General features: G+C 45.6%; 1 protein-coding gene across 5 annotated transcripts in view; it reads right to left on the reverse strand.

The window, feature by feature from the left end:
• LOC121168205 (zinc finger protein 106-like) overlaps window positions 1-10497 on the reverse strand; it is a 54753-nt gene extending 44256 nt beyond the window's left edge. For all 5 annotated transcript variants that reach the window (XM_040998095.1, XM_040998094.1, XM_040998093.1 and 2 more), the window contains exon 1: window positions 10382-10497. The gene's annotated coding sequence lies outside the window, so the exon portion shown is untranslated. The remainder of the gene's footprint in view (window positions 1-10381) is intronic.
• Between the last annotated feature and the right edge of the window lie 6141 nt (window positions 10498-16638).

A 16638-nucleotide genomic window follows, 5' to 3' on the forward strand; every position in this document is an offset into this window, starting at 1 on the left:
ATCAGCAAGTGTAACTGCTTGCAAAGTATTCAATTAAAACAGAACACTTAGTATATAAGTCCTAAGTGGATTCCAACCCAAAACGAACGAACTCCAATTTGCATGGCCATAAATTGCATAAATTAAAAAATTGCATTATGCGTTCCAGTAACAACTAAATGAGTTCAGTCTTTTCAAACGGGAAATAGTGCTCCCATTACAGGTCTTAACAGAGATTAGAAGTCAAGGAAATACCAAGCCTCTAACATCAGGGATCTCAACCAAGGTGACTAAGAGGTTACAGTCAAGTTGAGAAAGTCAACAAGCAATGCAAGGACTCCCACCCTCACCGTCACCGGGCTGCCTTCATACCCATTCTTAACATTGACTAAGAAATCTTGCAACTTTCCTCCAAATTGTGAAAAACAACAGTTGTTTTCTTGAACCCAATATTCTAAAAATCCTACAAAATTATGTTCTCAATGTCCTAATTACCGTCTTCCCTAGGTTAACATCATGTCGTGTCTTATTCTTTTCTTCCACAGGCTCATGCTAAGTCAGCAAGTCCTGGCAGCACTGTCATTGTGACTCCACTCTCCAGTGTGACAAGCATGCATGACTTTACATCTGCTCAGTCTTCGTCCAACAGCTTTACTCTCATTTCCTGCCTTGACTCTGACCTCCAATATATAAAAAAAACCTTAAATCCAGACTGGCTTATCAATCAACAGGGAACAGCGGCAGGCAGGCAAAGTGCAGCCACCGCGTTGGGATCTCCAGACACCATCCCGTGCTTCAGTACAGTCTTCCTGGGCTCACATCTCGGATGTCGCTCAAACCTGGCAGCAACAGAGTTCCAAGTCACCACTATTTCATGGCACTTGTAGTCCATCTGGAACATCAACGACTATTTTCCAAACATTTATTATGCAACTAAAGGCTTAAAAATACCTTTTGGTGTCACAGAATTGTACCTGAAACACTACCACACTATCACACTCTACTGTTAAGACCTACAAAATAAGTAAAAACAGGCTAGTTAATGGTAAGTAACTATATGTGATTCCCCTAACCTTACTCTAAGGAAAGGATCTGTCACTTTGCATATTATATCTCAATTCAGTATCTCAGGGGTTCATACAAAATTTAAACTTTGACCAATGCAGAGTGTCAAACACTGAAAAACAAAGGCTAATTATTGGTCTGGTGGAGGTTGTTGGAGGCTGGGGGAGGAGATGTCGGGGAGTGTTACCTGGGTTTGAATTCCACTGTATATGCCTCCATCTTAAAAGGCGACAGAAAATTTAAATTTTTCTGGTGAGCAGGACAGGACAACAGGGAGACAGGGTTCTGACAGGTGCTGTCTGTGCCCTTACGCTGCAGACAGGCTGAGAAACAAAAAGAAGACCTACAGTTGTGGGAGGCCTTCACTTGCTGGAGTCAGCCTGATCATGAAACGTCAAGACTCCTAGCTAAGGGAAAACTTGACCAAAGCGTTAGGAAGTAGTTCTGAGATTAGCTCAAACCCAGAACTTCAAAGGCTTATTCTTGGTTAGCTCCCATACCTGCTGTTGCTGCTTTTTTTTTCTTTTGTTTTTTATTGAAAAGCTTATTTATAGAGAGGAGAGACGGAGAAAAAGATCTTTCATCTGTTGCTTCACTCTGCAAGTGGCCACAATGGCCAACACTGAGCTGATCAGAACCCAGGAGCCAGAAGCTTCCTCCAGGGCTCTCACATGGGTTCAGGGTGCCAAGGGTTTAGGACATCCTCTGCTATTTTCACAGGCCATAAGCAGGGAGCTGAATGGCAAGTGGAGGAGCGAGGACAAGAACCCACGTGCATATCGGAACCTGGCGCATGCAAGATGAGGATTTAGCCACTAGGCCATCACACCGTGTTCCCGCACCTGCTACTACTACAACGGCAGATTCCTCCCTCCAAAGGCAAGTGACTAAGGGTTTCCAGAATCTAGCATCTTTGAAGGTAAATTTATAGGCATTTTACTCACGAAAATTTGCCCCCCCCCCGTAATCTCCAGCAAGATTGTGTGTACCATCCACTCCACAGCAAGACAATTACCAACCACCCTATAGCCAGCACAGGACCACAAGCAAACAGGAAGTTCAGGATGTGACTCAGGAAAGGGCATTCCTGATATAACAGAAACCCAGCCTCCTGAGACAAGAAAATGTGGTAGAACAGCTCAGAATGAACAAGCATCAGGTTCCAATTATTTACTCAGTTACAGAACCTGGCCAAGTAGTATGCCCTACAGAGAAAGATAACCTGGAAAGAGGCTGGAGTAATAGCGACCCTAACCAATAGAAGCATTAGAAAATAAAGGGGCCCAGTGACGTGGCCTAGCAAGCTAAAGCCCTCACCCAGAGCATGCCCGGGATCCCATATGGGCACCGGTTCTAATCCCGGCAGCTCCACTTCCAGTCCAGCTCCCTGCTCGTGGCCTGGGAGAGCAGTCGAGGACGGCCCAAAGCCTTGGGACCCTGCACCCGCGTGGGAGACCCAGAAGAGGTTCCTGGTTCCCAGCTTCGGATACGCGCAGTACCAGCCATTGTGGTCACTTGGGGAGTGAATCATCGGACAGAACATCTTCCTCTGTCTCTCCTCCTCTCTGTATATCTGACTTTGTAATAAAAATAAATAAATCCTTAAAAAAAAAAAAGATAAGAAAGGAGCTGGCACGGTAGCCTAGCGGCTAGTCCTTGCTTCATACACACTGGGATCCCATATGGGCATTGCTTCTAATCCCAACAGCCCTGCTTCCCATCCAACTTCTGCTTTGTCTAGGAAAGTCATGGAGGACGGCCCAAAGCCTTGGGACCCTACACCCACATGGGAGATCCAGAGGAAGCTCCTGGCTCTGGGTATCAGATTGGCTCAGCTCTGGCCGTTTGTGGCCAACTGGGGAGTGAATCAACAAATGGAAGATTTTTCTGTCCCTCCTTTTCTCTGAAAATCTGCCTTTCAGGTTAAAAACAAATCTTTAAAAAGAGGGAGAGAATGTTGGAGTTTACACAAAGCTCCAGTCTATCTTTGTAAAAACCAATAATCACACATTACAAAAAACATACTAAGCCAAAATGTGTTCAAGAAGGGTGAGCACTGGGCACAGCAGTTAGGAACCCAGCTGGGATGCCCACACCCCATGTCACAGTGCCTGGGTTGGAGTCTACTCCAATTCCAGCTTAGTCCTAATACACACACGTCAGACATCAAAATTTGTAACTATTATGTCTTCCTGATGAATCGATCCTTTTTTTTAAAGATTTATTTTTATTATTATCATTTTTTTATTGGAAAGGCGGATAGACAGAGAGGAGAGACAAAGAGAAAGATCTTCTGTCCGATGATTCACTCTCCAAGTGAGTGCAACAGCCAGAGCTATGCCGATCCGAAGCCAGGAGCCTCTTCTGGGTCTCCCATGCGGGTACAGGGTCCCAAAGCCTTGGGCCGTCCTTGACTGCTTTCCCGGGCCACAGGCAGGGAGCTGGATGGGAAGCGGGGCTGGCAGGATAGAACTGGCGCCCATATGGGATCCCGGGCGTGCAAGGCGAAGACTTTAACCACTTGTGCCACCGCGCTGTGCCCTGAATCGATCCTTTTATCATTGGGAAATGAACCCTTTAGCAATATTCTTTATCTTGAAGTCTACTTTATATGATACAAATGGAGCCATTCCACCCTTTTTGCACTGTTTGCATGGCATAATTCTCCAGTGCATTAATTTAAGCCATCTGTCTATACATTAAAAGAGCTTTATCTGTATAGGAGATCTTTATTGCAACTAGGTTGCTCTCCTGGAGGGCTACAACAACCAGAGCTGCACTGGGCCAATCAGGAGCCATGAGCTCCAGCCAGGTGTCCCTAACCAGTTGCAGGAATCCAAGTACTTTCCTGGAAATTAGCAGCAAGCCAAATTTGAAGCAGAGCAGTCAGCAATCCAGATAGCAGTGTATACAAGTGGGAGAGATGGCTCAAGTACTTGAATCCTTTCACCCATATGGAAGAGCCAGATGAAGTTCCTGGCTTTATCCTGGCCTATCCTTGGCTGTTGCAGGCATTTGGAGAATCAAAACGCAAATGAAAGGTCTCTATCACCCTCTTTTTCTCTTTCAAATGAGTAAAAATTTTAAAAATACTACCAATATAAGAACCAAAAAATACTACCAAAATAAGTATCAAAATAATGTGTTAATAACACAAAATAGGGAAATAATTTTATCATTACGTAGCATGGACCTCAACAAATGCTTTGACAAAACTAAGTCTGTTGGGCCCGGCGCGGTGGCGCAAGTGGTTAAGGTCCTCGCCTTGCACTCCCAGGATCCCATATGGGCACCGGTTCTAATCCCGGCAGCCCCGCTTCCCATCCAGCTCCCTGCCTGTGGCCCGGGAAAGCAGTCGAGGACGGCCCAAGGCTTTGGGACCCTGCACCCACATGGGAGACCCGGAAGAGGCTCCTGGCTTCAGATCGGCATAGCTCTGGCCGTTGCGCTCACTTGGGGAGTGAATCATCGGACGGAAGATCTTCCTCTCTGTCTATCTGCCTTTCCAATGGGAAAATAATAAAAATAAATCTTAAAAAAAAAAACCAAAAAACTAAGTCTGTCCATGGCCATACCACTGTCAACATGCCCAATCGCATCTGATCTGAGAAGCTAAGCAGGGTCAGTCCTGGTTAATGCTTGGAAGAAGATGTAAGTCTATAAAAGGCATGACTATGAAAGCAGACTGATGGGGGTTGGCACTGTGGTGTAGCACCTAAGGGCCAACCTGCAGCACCACTACCCCATATGGGCACCTCCATTTCTGATCCTGTTAATGGTCTGGAAAGGCAGCAGAGGATGGCCCAAGGCCCTGAGACCCTTCCCCCACATGGGAGAGCCTTCCCCCACAAGGGGGACCCAAAAGTTCCTGGCTCTGGCTTCAGACTGATTCATCTCCAGCCACTGTGGCCATTTGGGAGTAAACCAGCAGATCTTTCTGTGTCTCTTCTTCTCTCTGTAAATCATCCAATAAGTAAATATTAAAACAAAAAAGTGAGGGGCCCAGCATGGTAGCCTAGCCACTAAAATCCTCATCCTGCATGTGCCAGGAACCCATATGGGCACCGGTTCATATCCTGGAGATCCAGCTTCCCACCCAGCTCCTTGCTAGTGGCCTAAGAAAGCAGTCAAGGATGGCCCAAAGCCTTGGGACCCTGCACCACATGGCAGACCTGGAGGAAGCTCCTGTCTCCTGGCTTTGGATTGGCTCAGCATTGGCCATTGAGGTCATTTGGGGAATGAATCAACAGACAGAAGATCTTCCTCTCTGTCTCTTCTGCTCTCTGTAATATCTGACTTTCCAATAAAAAAAAATAAACCTTTAAATATATATTAATATATTTTTCTTAAAAAGCAAGCAGAGCAGCTAGAACATAAACTGACACTATACAGGATGCTGGTATCACAGGCTGATGCTTAGCGCGTTTTGCCACAACACTAGCCCCAAGATTTACTTTGCATTTATTTAGTTGAAAGGCAGAGAAACAAAGAAAGATCTTCCATCTGCAGGTTCACTCTGCAAATGGTTGCAAGAACTGGAGCTGGGCCAGACCAAAGCAAGAAGCAAAGAGCTTCATTCAGGTCTCCTAAGTGGGTGCATGGACCCATTTTGCACTGTTTCCAGGCACATTAGCAGAGAGCTGGATCGAAAGTAGAGCAGACGGGACAACAAACTAGCATCCATAGAGGATGTCAACATTGCAGAGAGTGGATTAGCCTGCGGTGCCACAGTCAACCCCCATAATATCTTGATTTATAACAAAACTAGGTTTCATGCAAAAAACACAGTATATGTAAAACAGCTTTGAATCTAGGCTCAGATAATTATAAACAAATTTTTCATCAACATGAATATCCTGGGGGAAGTTAGAAAGCTTTGCAAAATTTAAACATTCTCACCATAAAAAGTGAGATGTAAGGTAATGCATAGGTTAATTAGTTCCATCTAGCTACTCTACAATAAGCAAATATTTTAAGGTATTATGCTGTACACAATATATGTAATTTTTCAGCTTAAAATTAATATTTTAAAAACATGATTTGCTTGAGAGACAGAGTGACAGAAAACGAAAGATCCTCCATCTACCTGGTTGCTACCCAAACACCCACAACAGCCAGAGCTGTGCCAGACTTAAGCCAGGAACCAGGAATTCCATCCAGTCCTGCCATGTGAACAGCAGGGGCTCGTGTTCTGGCCATCTCCTGCAACTGCTTCCCCAGGCACACTGGCATGAGGTTGGATCAGAATCAAGGCAGCTGCTGGGACTCAAGCCAGCATTCCAATACAGGACAACAGTCCCAAGTGGCAGCTTAACCTGCCACACCACAATGCCAGCCCTCTAAAAACTAACTTTCTAAAAACAGAAAAGTGATAAGAAGCTGAACAACTTTTTCACTCTACGAAGTCCTTTATACAGCAGGATATCCAATATCCCACATATCTAATCCATTGCCAAGCTATCCTTCTAAACATTTTGAAAACAATCCAAAATAAATAAATAAACAAATAAATAAATTCTGCACCTCTTTGGATGATGAACCTAAACTAAATGTAAATCACTGCATTAGGGTAACCAAATTGCCACACAGCACACTCTAATTCTGAGCAGGTGGTTTAATTTCTGTGCCTCAGTTTCCACACAGATCAAATACCACATTATTGCACTACTGTGAGGAATAAATTAGTAAATCCATTTAAAGAAGGCACCTACTAAATCTTAAACGTACTTAATGATTAGTATGATAGTTTGATGACAGCCTGTCCCAGCAGAATATACACTCCATAATGACTGGTACGAATGTCTTCTTATCCATCATTTTATTTTTGTTACTTGGCAAAGTCATCTAGACTAGGCATCCATTATTTGTAGAACAAATTAGCACAGATGTCTAGAATAGAAACAAGTAACAAAAAGTCGAGTACAATGTTCAACAGCATTATCGTAATTATACAAAAGGAGGAAACCATGTTTCCGCCAAAGGCCATTTGGGTATTTGTAACATCATTTGTAGGCCATACTAGATTATTAACTTAAAAGTCAGCCTTATGGGCCCAGCGGCACAGTAGCCTAGTGGCTAGAGTCCTCAATTTGCCTGTGCTGGGATCCCATGTGGGTGCCAGTTCATGTCCCAGCTGCTCCACTTCGCCATTAGCTCCCTGCTTATGGCTTGGGAAAGCTGTCAGGGATGGCCCAGAGCCTTGGGACCCTGCATCTGCATGAGGGACCTGGGGGACATTCCTGACTCTCGGCTTCAGCTCCAGCAGCTGAGCCACTTGGGTAGTGAGCCAGTGGACAGAGGATCTTTCTGTCTCCCCTTCGCTCTGTAGATATGACTTTCCAACAAAAATAAATCTTGGGCCCAGTGTGTGACCCAGTGGCTCAAGTCCTTGCCTTGAACACACCAGGATCCCATATGGGCGCGAGTTCTAATCTCAGCAGTCCCGCTTCCCATTCAACTCCCTGCTTGTGGCCTGGGAAAGCAGTCAAGGATGACCCAAAGCCTTGGGAACCTGCACCCGTGAGGAAGACCTGGAGGAGAAGGTTTCTGATTTCTGGCTTCAGATCGGCGCAAGCACCGGCCATTGCGGTCACTTGGGGTGTGAATCATAGAACAGAAGATCTTCCTCTCTGTCTCTCCTCCTCTCTGTATATCTGACTTTCCTATAAAAATAAAATAAATCTTTTTTAAAAAAAATCAGCATTGAGGGTCTGGCGCGATGGTGTAGTGGTTAAAGTCCTCGCCTTGCATGCCCAGGATCCCATACAGACACCAGCTCTAATCCTGGTGGCCCCGCTTCCCATCCAGCTCCCTGCTTGTGGCCTAGGAAAGCAGTTGAAGACGGCCCAAAGCCTTGGGACCCTGCACCCACGCGGGATACCCAGAAGAGCTCCTGGCTGCTAGCTTCGGATTGACTCAGGTCCAGCTGTTGTGACCACTTGGGGAGTGAACCATCAGAGGGAAGATCTTCCTTTCTGTCTCCCCTCCTCTCTGTATATCACCTTTGCAATAAAAATTAAATAAATCTTTAAAAAAAAAAAATCAGCATTGCATAGATTTGCTGAATTTCAAGTCCAAACTTGCTAGCCCAAATAATTTCACATGCCTTATAGGGCCAGCAGGCCAATATTTCCCACCCTTATTATACTATTAAAATGCTTGCATCTGTTAAAGTCAAGATTTACCCTGGTGAGAAACATCAATATATAGTATCTCTAACTGGATATCTAAGAAAGTGCCCAATAAAAACTGCCTCTGGGGGGAAAAGGGACCTGGGAGGCCCTTGATTGACTTCTCATCAAAGCTCTAGTGATTGCTACAAGTTTAGTCAATAACAAATTATAATCTTTAAAACAAAACTACACCCATTTTTTTAGACCCAATTTCTTTTAAACCCAGTCACTGGCAACCATTATTCTATTTCTAATGCTAGTCTGTATATGCAGTACATATTTTTTTCTTAAGACCATAATGATTAGAAAACAGTCTGCTTTGCATACCCAATATTAGTACATTAGTGAGCTCATTATAAACATACACATTTTTTAACCAGCCGTCTCCTGATGAATGGGGAACTGTCTTTATTTGACAGTCTCTTTCAGAATCAAAATCACACACCCTAATTCACTCGCTCACTGGTAACCTCCCATTAAGATACTCCAACTACAACACACACAATCGAAATACTTCCCAGAACCAAGTTCTCCAGCATCCTTGCTTCCTCGATACAGCAGCCTTCACTTCATGTGTGCTCTCCTAGAGGTACAACAATCCCCATGCACAGCTTTTAATTATCTTCCTGTTCAACAAAGCAACCGGTTCTGAGCTAGTCAGATCAGATTCCTTCCGTCCTCAACCTCCTTCCCAGACCATTTTTAAAAGGATTTATTTTGTTTTTATTGGAAAGTCAGATATACAGAGAGGAGGGGAGACAGAGAGGAAGATCCTCCGTCTGATGATTCACTCCCCAAGTGGCCACAGTGGCCATACTGTGCTGATCTGAAGCCAGGAGCCAGGAACCTCCTCCAGGTCTCCCACACGGGTGCAGGGTCCCAAGGCTTTGGGCCGTCCTCTACTGCTTTCCCAGGCCACAAGCAGAGAGCTGGAGAACGGGCGCCCATATGGGATCCCGGCACGCTCAGGGTGAGGACTTTAGCTGCTAGGCCATCCTACCGGGCCTCCCAGACCATTTTCTAATTTTTAAATTCTCTTCCAACAAAACCTCTAGTAAGTGTCGTTAATTAAAAGCTCCTACCATTTTCCCGAGTTTATAAACTGTAACAGTATGATTTCCCAGCACAAGTAGTTGGAACATGTAAACCACCGTAACAGTAAAAACACGAGCTTCCGCATCATATCAGACAATTTCGCCACTTACAATGGCTACATTACCTTCAACAAACCACCTTCAGAACCTCAGCAACCCCATCTGACTCTGCTGCTCAAAGATCGTCTTCCATCACAATTATCTCAGTTTAGGTGACACCTGAGTGCGATGGACACACGTGTAGCATATGCTAAATAATGCCTAGGTGAATCTAAATATTCTCTTCCACTCCACCACCAAGTGGGTACCAGGGCTCAAAGAATTTTGTTTTGTTTTTTTACGATTTCCCATGGGATGTGAAGCAGTATCCCAATCTCAGTAAGCACTCAAAAGTCATTAGTGGTTTATAAAAACAACTCACTATTAGACCATTATGGTGGATAGAAGACGCACTTGCAAAGAGAACTTCCTTGACTAGGACGGCGGTCCTAAATTGCTACGGGACGTGGAAATCTCAAACTTTCCAAGATGGCTTAATCTTAGCTAATTACACTGAATAGATGGGGGAGGGGCAGCGGAAGCATCTCCCCGCCATAACAAAACACCAAGACTAGTATTCAATATTAAATGGACACATAGTAAACACTCCATAAGTTGCTATTATCAACACGTCTAAGGAAGGGAAACCAACCGACGGAAAGAGTGACTGTAAGGCAGGGGAGGCCCAGGAGGAGCCCCCCGGCTTTCATGCACCAGGGTCTGTGGATTCCCGGGGCCGAAGGTCAGCGGCCTTCCCTGGAGGTTAAGGGCTTCGGAGTCACGTCTCTTTCTGGGGGCCAAGGACACAGTCGGAACGCCTCGGCGAGAAATCTGCACCCCGAAGCCAGAGCACTGGCTGTCGGGAAGCCCGGAAGCCCGTGCGGCTCGAGCAGAGGGGTCGGCCGGGCCGGCGGGAGCGCAGAGCCGGCCGCCGTCCCACTACCCCGCAGCCCTACAGCTCGGCGCACGAACAGACCATCGGGACCCTCGGGCTCCCAAACGCACAACGCAGGCCAGTCCTCCGATACTCACATCCACAGACGACCCCTCTTACTCCATCAAGCCGCCAACGGCCCGGCGAGGGAGCTCCCTCACGCCCCGAACAGACCCCCCCAGTTCTGGGTCCGGCGACCAGCTCCGGACCCGCTCCCCGCCGGGCACTGCCGCCGCCGCCGCCGCCAGCGCGCAGGCGCGCAGCCGCACTTCTTTTTTTTTTTTTTCCCTACTTTTCAATCCGCCTCTCTCAATAACCTAGCTTTATTTAAACACGAGGGCGTGAACAACGGACACAGGGTAAGAGGCTTACGGGAGAAAGGCAGGGCAGCATGCTTGGAGCCCCGCGGCTGTGCAGCGTCCGGTGGTCTAGCCTGTCCCGTGCCTGTTTCACCCTGTTTGTGCTTTCCGGGCCTCTGTCTTGGCGCCTCGTTTCTGCCTGGGTCCCCCACCTTAGGCAGTGATCCCTTTGCAAGGTAAATTTCCAAACCATTGCATCCTGGCAAAACCTAGCTGAAGTCTAATGGCAAAGTGCACAAGCTTTGGGGACGGAGGGACCCGAGCTGAGCTCTTTAACTGCCAGACTCAGAACCCTAACCATGAAAAGACAGAGGAGAGAACAAGTCAGTCAACTACCCCAGCCACACGTCTGCAGTAGGAAACTGGGCAAACGGAGACTCTAAGATGGAATATGTCAATTAGTGGATTCTTCAGTGACCTCATCGTGCTTGGAATGGCAAGATTGGCAGCAACTCATGACTACTGAACTATCAACACCACTTGAGCAAGACCCTTGGAGCATGCCCCATATCAGGGATCTGGGATGAGTGTGAGACCAGGTGGGGCTTCTCCCTTTACCTCCCCCCTTACTCCAGATACAGGAAAAAAATGTTGAAAAAAATAGTCTTACCCACTTTCCTGTAGCCCTTGAACTTTTGTGCCCTAATTAACTATGTAAAGATTGTCAAAAATAAAGAGAAAAAAAATGGGGGGAAAAGTCATTGTTAAAACCATAAAAAAAAAAAAAAGATTCTCATCAAGCCCTTTCCCTGGGCCAGATTCCAGGGCAGTGGGTAGGCACACAATAAGGTGTCCAGTAATTGCATGGACTTAATTGTACTCCATTTGAAATTATTAAAGGCCCACTCACCAAGACATGATCAGCAACATTAACTCCTAAGCTCACACTGGTTGCAAAAACCATCTCACAAGGGCAAACAACAATGCCTCAATAGGTTACAGAATTCTTAGTGGGGTGGTTGAGTGTCCATGCAAAAGGGGGTGAGACTGTGTCAAGGTGGTTGGAGAGACATCTGCCGGGCCTTGCCAAACAGCTGGAAGCTCCTCATGGCCTTGCCAACAGGGGAGCTGCTCTCTTCACACCTTGGTGTCATCCACACCCATTGCACAGACCCCAGCATTGGGAGACTGATAAAGCTCCTAGATCCTGGCTTTCTGTGAGGGCTGTGGCCACTTGGGCAATGAAACAGCAGTGGAAGTTCTTTCCCCTTTACTCTGTAACTCTAACTTTCAAATCAATAAATAAGCCTGGGCCGGGCACAGTAGCGTAGTGGCTAAAGTCCTCACCTTGCACACGCTGAGATCCCTTATAGGCGCTGGTTCATGTCCCAGCTGTTCCACTTCTCACCCAGTTCCCTGCTTGGGGCCCGGGAAAGCAGTTGAGGACGACTCAAAGACTTGGGACCCTGTACCTGTATGGGAGAGCCAGAGGAGACTCTGGGCTCCTGGCTTCAGATTGGCTCAGCTCTAGCCATTATGGCTACCTGGAGAGTGAATCTTCATATGGAGGATCTTCCTCTCTGTAATCTGACTTTCCAATAAAAATAAATCTTAAAAAATATTATTGCCTACTAACTATGTGGAATTGCATAGTTAAAAAAAAAGAACACAAAGAAATAAACCTTTGGGGGGAAAAAAGAGTAGAAAGTAATAATCCAAGCTCAGGTGGAAGCCCCAAAGATAATTGGCCTGTGGTTTCATAGTTTACAGTGAGTGAGGGGCTGTTAGTTTTGGGAGTCTCCTGGTGTGTAGGCCATCTGGCGATTGTCATGTCTGTACATACAGCTTTTTTTTTTTAATTTATTCATTTTCTTTTGAAAGGCAATTTTACAGAGAAGAGAGAGAATCTTCTGTTCACTGGTTCACTCCCCAAATGATCACAACAGCTGATTGGAAGCTAGAAACCAGGAACCTCCTATGGGATTCCCACATAAGGTCAGGACGCCAAGCACTTGAGCCATCCTCTGTTGTTTTCCCAGATGCATTAGCGAGGAGCTAGATCAGATGTGGAGCATCTGGGATGAGAACCAGTACCCATATAGGATGCCGATTTTGCAGGCAGAGGATTAGTACACTGTACTGGCCCCATCTATATCTTTACAACTTTTAAGGGAAGGTTTTTTTTTTTAAGCTTGTAATTTTTTTTCCTAGCTTCCCCCAGTTACCCATTATGTTTGTCACCTGCCACAAGGTTTCTTTTCTTTTCTTTCTTTTTTTTTTTTAAGATTTATTTTGACTGGAAAAGCAGATAGGAGGACACACACAGAGAATGATTCTTTGCTGATTCACTCCCCAACTGGCCACAATGGCCAGGACTGAGTTGATCTGAAATTTAGAGTCTCCTCCAGGTCCCTGATGCAGGTGTAGGGTCCCAAGGTTTTGAGCCATCCCCCACTACTTTACCGGCCACTTGGGTGGGAAGTGGAGCAGCTGGGACACAAACTGGCGCCCATATGGGATCCCAGCAGACACTAGGCAAGGATCCAATCACTAGACTATTGTGCCAGGCCCTGCCACAAGGTTTTGAAAAAGGGAAGCAGAGACTGTGAAAAACAGACTATGAAAAAGTTTAGGAATTTCCCTTTCTTACCTTTCCTAGTTAATGTTTGGCTGCCTCCTGTCCCAGTGCTACCCTTCTATATTACTGAAATCATAATAATGCCTTTGTATAACCACATGTTTAATGTGTCCAATAAAAGGAAGCAGCTACCTTCATTTATGAGTCTTCTAATTCTATATTTGTGACATCACAAGTCTTTGAAACAAGGTCTATGGTATGCCTCTCGTTCTAGGCTCCTTTAAAGGCACAAAATGGAAGAACTGCTTCATTGACAAGCTCATGGCCATAATCCAAGCAAAAGCCTATAGAAGACCAAAGTCACATACTGGAGAAGATCAAGGTAACCTGGCTCAGGGGTTCTCAACCTTTACAACATACACATTTGGGAATAATTTTTTGTTGCCAGGGTCTGTGCATTCTAAAGGCTAGCAGTATCCCTGGAAAGTAGATGCCATTAGTACCTTGCTTGTGCCTTCCTCCTTGTCATTAAAATAATCAGGAACATCTTGAGACGTTTCCAGATGTCCTGGGTTGAGAATTGGGGTATTATATGAAAGACTGTGCCAACCCTAAGTGAATTCATCCTTGTTTTCCCCATCTTTGCTTTTATTTTTAAATTTTGTTCTGCTTTTTTTTTTTTTTTTTTTTTTTACATTTTAGCCGCTTTTTTTTTTTTTTTAAAGATTTACTTATTTATTGCTAAATCAGATATACAGAGAGGAGGAGAGACAGAGAGGAAGATCTTCCTTCCGATGATTCACTCCCCAAGTGAGCGCAACAGCCGACGCTATGCCGATCCAAAGCCAGGATCCAGGAACTTCTTCCGGGTCTGCCACACGGGTGCAGGGTCCTAAAGCTTTTGGGCCGTCCTCAACTGCCTTCCCAGGCCACAAGCAGGGAGCTGGATGGGAAGTAGAGCTGTTGGGATTAGAACCGGTGTCCATATAGGATCCCAGGGTGTTCAAGGTGAGGACTTTAGCTGCTAGGCCATGCCGCCGGGCCCCTTGCTTTTATTTATTTTTTTTTTTTTAAAGATTTGTTTGATTCAAAGGACAGATTTACAGAGAGAAGGAAAGAGAAACAGAGGAAAGAGAAATAAGAGGAGGGAAAGAGAGAGAGAGATCTTTCATCTGCTGGTTCACTCACCAAATGTCCACAAAGGCTAGAGTTGAGCAGATCCAAAGCCAGGAGGCAGGAGCCTCCTCCAGTCTCCCACATAGGCGTAGTGGCCCAAGAATTTGGGCCATCCTCCACTGATTGCCTATATCATAAGCAGTGAGCTGGATCAGAAGTGGAACGGCAGGAGCCCACATGGATGCCAGTACTGCAGGTGGAAGATTAGGCTACAGTGCCAGTCCCTAGCTCTGCTCTTAAAAGCGATTATTGCTTAAGAACACAAGGACTGGTGGGTTCATGTTTATCATTCGTTTTAAACAGTTCCTCAACACTGCTGAGTAGTTCCACAGCTTTTCTCTTGCAACTGGCTCCACTACTTTCTACTAAAACATGTTAAAACTTCAACTTTGACACTCCCAACACCAACTCTTTCTTCACCAATAGAACAAAGCTCTGTTACTTCACCAAGAAAATACGTCATCAGATGAGAAATTCTTTAACTTCCTTTTACGAAACATACAATTTTACAAATGCTTCCTCTCTCATGATGAAGAGATACCCCATTTCTCTCCCCTTCAGGACCAATTCTGCCATCAGTGGCACATTCTCTTTCTCTTTTTTCTTTTTTCAAAGAAAGATTCATTTATTTGAAAGTCAGCAGGTTACAGAGAGAGAGAGAGAGAGAGAGAGAGAGAGAGAGGAAGAGACATACAGACCTTCCATCCTCTGATTTACTCTTCACATGGCTGCAATGGCCTGGGTTGGCCAGGCTAAAGGAAGAGGAATGGCAGGGGCCCAAGCACTTGGGCAAAGTTTGACTGCTTTCCTGGCACATTAGCAGAGAGAGTGGGATCAGAAGTTGAGCAGGTGCAACTGCAATTGTTGCAATTACAGGCTGCCAATTTTACAACCTTAACCACCAGGGCTTTGAATTGCTTCTGCTCTTACCCTCTCCAAATCCTATCACTTCTCCTCTTCTATTTTTCTAAGATGGATCTTCTGTACCATGTTCAAATTTCTCGTGGTTATAACAATAATTCAAAATGTATCATCGGAAGCTGGCATTGTGGCATACTGCCTTGCCACTCACTCAAGAGAGTTGCAGTTCTATTCCATTGGGGAGTGAAGAAGTGGATGCAAGATTTTTCTGCCTCTCTCTAATTCTTTCAAATACATAGACATGTTTTTTTTTTTTAAAGATTTATTTTTATTATTTTCTCATTGGAAAGGCGGATATACAGAGAGGAGAGACAGAGAGGAAGATCTTCCGTCCGATGATTCACTCCCCAAGTGAGCGCAACGGGCCGATACTATGCCGATCCGAAGCCAGGAGCCTCCTCCGGGTCTCCCACACAGGTGCAGGTTCCCAAAACTCTGGGCCGTCCTCGACTGCTTTCCCAGGCCACAGGCAGGGAGCTGGAAGGGAAGCAGGGCTGCCGGGATTAGAACCGGCGCCCATATGGGATCCCGGGCGTGCAAGGTGAGGACCTTTAACCACTTGCGCCACCGCGCCGGGCCCCCATAGACATGTTTTTAACTTTTATATTTTAAATTTTTAAAGATTTATTTATTTTTATTTGATAGTCAGATGTACAGAGAAGAGAAGAGACAAAGAGGAAGATCTTCCGGAGAAGAGACAGAGAGGAACATCTTCTGTCCAATGATTCACTCCCCAAATGGCTGCAACGGCTAGAGCTGAGTCAATCTGAAGTCAGGAATCAGGAGCCTCTTCCTGGTCTCCCATGCAGGTGCAGGGTCCCAAGGCTTTGGGCTGTCCTCTACTGCTTTTTCAGGCCACAAGCAGGGAGCTGGATGGGAAGTCGAATTAGAACCACTCCCTGTATGGGATTCTGGCATGTGCAAGGTGAGGACTTTAGCCGCTAGGCTATCGTGCCAGGTCCTATGTTTCAAATTTTAAAAAAGCCTTGACCTTTTAGCATCCTCTCTTTCCTCTTCCTCAAAACCAAAAAATTTTTTTTCTTACAGATTTATTTAGCTTACTTGAAAATCAGAGTTTTAGAAAGGGGTTCGGAGGGATGGAGAGATCTTCCATCTACTGATTCACTTCTCAACTGGCTATCAAACTTTCAAAAAGTATTCCATAAGCCGTCTGAATTTCTGCATCTCTTCCATCTCCAAAGTACTGCAATCTAGTTTTTGTTGTTGTAAGACTTATTTACAGGGCTGGCATTGTGGTGTAGTAAGTAAAGCTGCCTCCTGTGATGCCGTATCACATATGGGCACTGGTTCATGCCCCAGCTACTCTACCTTCTCATCTGGCTCCCTGCTAAGGAAGCAAGATGGCCCAAATATTTGCAAC

The sequence above is a fragment of the Ochotona curzoniae genome, unplaced genomic scaffold (assembly GCF_017591425.1).
Source record: "Ochotona curzoniae isolate NIBS_2020 unplaced genomic scaffold, NIBS_Ocur_1.0 patch75, whole genome shotgun sequence".
Classification (NCBI taxonomy): Eukaryota; Metazoa; Chordata; class Mammalia; order Lagomorpha; family Ochotonidae; genus Ochotona; species Ochotona curzoniae.